The sequence below is a fragment of the Eschscholzia californica genome, unplaced genomic scaffold (genome assembly GCF_041429995.1).
Source record: "Eschscholzia californica isolate CP2 unplaced genomic scaffold, dmEscCali1.0.p SCAF_1, whole genome shotgun sequence".
In the NCBI taxonomy this organism is placed as follows: Eukaryota; Viridiplantae; Streptophyta; class Magnoliopsida; order Ranunculales; family Papaveraceae; genus Eschscholzia; species Eschscholzia californica.
The window spans coordinates 45776944-45780575 of NW_028238198.1; positions in this window are offsets into that span (position 1 = coordinate 45776944).

The following is a 3632-nucleotide window of genomic DNA, read 5'->3' on the forward strand; positions in this document are numbered from 1 at the left end:
AAATCAACCGAAAAAAGGCTTTGAAAAATTTTCTACAAATTTTAATTTGTTCTTCAATAATTTTGTAATTGCTTAGGTTTATTAGTGATATGTTATCTTAGTAGAAATTCGTTTTTGCTCATAAATTGTTCGCAAAAATAACTGAAAATAGCGTTCAGGCTTAAGCACTTTGCGATTTGCCTTGTGGACAAAGAAACGTGCTCACACTTGATGACCACATTAACAGACAAATAACATTTAGGCTATCGTATTTGTTAATTTGTGTTTGTGAAAACTAATATGTTATGCATCTTACACTTTGACTTTGCGTTTGACAAAATTATTAACGAACAAATAATATTTTGGCTAATGCATTTTTTATTTGTTTAATAAGAAAATAGATATATTCTACATTTCACCATTTGTATTTGACCAAATGTTAACTGATACTAACATTATAGCTTAAGCATTTTCGATTTGCCTTGTGGAGAAAGAAATGTATCCTGCATTTTTTCTTTTGCATTTTACAAACATATTAACTGACGCCAATACAATTTAAATAATGCATTTTATAATTTGCCTTATGCAAAACTAAATATGTTAAGCATCTTGGCCTTTTGACAAACACATTAACGCACAAATAATATTTTTGCTAATGCATTTTTTTAATTTCCTTTGTGAAAAAGAATATATATTCTACGTTTCACCTTTTGTGTTTGACAAAATATTAATTGGCACTAACATTTTGGGTTAAGCATTTATCAATTTGGTTTTGGAGAAAGTAATATGTTCTCCATTTTTTTATTTTGCTTTTGACAAACACATTAAACGACAAATTCCATTTGGACTTATGCATTTTCTAATTTGCCTTGTGCACAAATAAATATGTTATGCATCATACACTTTGTATCTCACAAAAACGTTAACGCACAAATAATATTTTGGCTACTGAATGTTTTACTTGGTTTTGTAAAAAATAAATATATCCGACCTTTGACAAACACATTAACCTTTGATTCTGCAAAACAAATTTAATATCCTTGTCAATAATATTTTACTTTCAAGCACTTCATATATAAAGAATAAAATTTGAAATGCTCTCAAATTTTTAACAAAATAAGTAATAATTTGAAAATTTTCTTGAACAAAGTCAATTTTCATTCTCATAATTCATATTCCCTGGTATATAACATAAATTACATGGGATCAACTTGTTCAAGTAACTTACACCAATCTTCAAATAAATGAATAATTACTCAGTGAAAACATCAACAACAGTGATAGGGGGACCGATGCTTTTGTCGTGAAAGTGGCGTGAATTTCCATCCATGGATTCACGCTGATTTCATCAAGAGAGAGAGAGTGGTGTGAATCCAAGGGATAGTTGCAATTCACGCCACTTTCACGCCAAGAATTTCGGTCCCCCTGTCTTTTTTCAAACATCAATTTATCACAAAATTTTATGTTATAGCAATTTCTTTCATGCACAATGTGTGAGCTTTAGTCGTAACGTTTATACAAAAAAAAAATTGAGTTTACTCCTTGTATTAACATCGCTCGAACAAAAAGTTTAAAAATGCTTAACACACCAACAAATTTGTCTGTTGAATATCAACATATGCTAAAACTTTAACTTCTAAAGAGAGAAAACGAAAAATAAATCTAAAATTGTACTTTTTGTTATCATTGAACAACAAAAGTCAGTGTAAATTTTTGAACTACGAGAACATCAAGAAGAGCCTCATAAGATAAAGAAACACCAAGAAGAAACACTTCTTGTAGAAAAGTAAAATTTTCTTGCAAGTTGGTCGGATTCTCCTGCCATGATCGACTCTCATAGTTGGTTTGATACGAGTATGAGAGAGATGAGGCAGAAACCGGTGAAGGCAAACTTTTTTTGGGAGGCAACCGGGTACTAAGTGTAACGCCACAAATCTAGATTTCCACGTCGGCCGCAATAAAAACCTAAACTCAAAGCATTTCTCCCTAGAACAGAAAACATAGTCGATATGTCCATCAAAAGAGACAAATAATATCAAATGTTAAGCTTATAAGAATCACTAAATCATCTAAAAGAAATCCATTAATCTTTCTTAACTCAAACAATACTTCTAAATCATTGACACGTAGGTCGGACAAGAACGAATGAAAGAAATAACCTTCTAGGAGGCGAAACCCCAAATAACTACCTAATCTCGAAAGCGAAAACTAAGAAAGAAACTCTGAGCTGACGAACTGAGATCAAACTGGTGGCTCTCCCCGATCTCTATCACCTAAAAAAAGTAGGCTGGGTCAGAACACAGCTAGTAGATTTCCAATTACCTAACGTCTAAATAGATCAATTTAACAACAAAAACCAAGTATCGAACAAAAGAAAAACAATAACGTAGTCTATCGTGTTACACCTTTCGTGCCAAGACCACTAAAGTCAACCTGTTACACAGTTGAAGAAATTCAAACAATACAACTTCCCTTTTGAAGGGGTATAACCAATTTTGAGGCCCACGAGACAGCTTCACTTACCATCCAAGTTTGTATCGACTTAAACCTTTCGATAGACAAGGGATACCACCCAAATGGGGATTCGTGCAAGACGAGCAGAGTGCAACACGAGCACTTTACATATGAGCAGGAGGCGAGCCAACCTCTAGTTGGTAAATTATTTCTCAAACTAGAAGTATATGGTCCACAAGAATGAACTTGTGTTTGCATCGATCATCATGTCGAGCCAACCACCGATTACTTATGGATTACAACCGTCAATCCATATTAGAACTCAAGCCCCTGGTCCACTAGGTTGTCCAATATCACGTTGACAAACCCGTGTTTGCAATCGACCCACATGTCGAGCCAACCAGTCTTAGTTCAACCATTAATGGAACTCAAAATCATGGTCCACCAAGTTATCTAATATCACATCAGTAACTAGTGTTTGCAATCGACCCACATGTCGAGCCAGCCATTCTTGATTCCGACTAGCCTATGCTTTCTAGGTTAACAACCTAAAACAATATATCACACATAACTATTTATAAGTATTGGTTATAATATCACTGTAACCTATTACGATGAGTTTACTTTTATAAATATGTCTAGAGATGCAAAATACTACATCTAATTGATTACAAACATCAATTATCAACATCAATCACATTAACACAAATAATCCTTAGCGTCTAGGCTGCTGTCCGGGTCTATTTATACTATATTTACATAAACCTAATAGTGTAAGTTGTTGTCCGGTATGTATATACTCCATTAAAATAGCTATAATGGTCTAGGGTTTTATTATTGTTGTTGTAACTAGTTTAAAATTATAGTATATGTCTATTGTATCACTAATTAGTTCTAAGTTGATGATAACCTAGCAACAACTGATAGTTTAAAGCTATTGTAGTTCCAACTATACAAAACTAGGTTTAAAATTGAAGAGGGCTATGTAAACCCTAGGGAGGAAGAAACCTACTTGAGTTGTAGCACCAAGAAGATGAAACAAAACCCCTTTAGTAAAGCCATTTGATCATCCTTCTCCTTCCTCCTCAATTTTTCTCTCCAAAACCTCACATTCTCTCTCTCTAAAACCCACGGTTTAGCTATAACAAAAGGGGGAAAAACGATAATGAGGGAATTAGGGTAAAAGGGGTTTTAGAGAG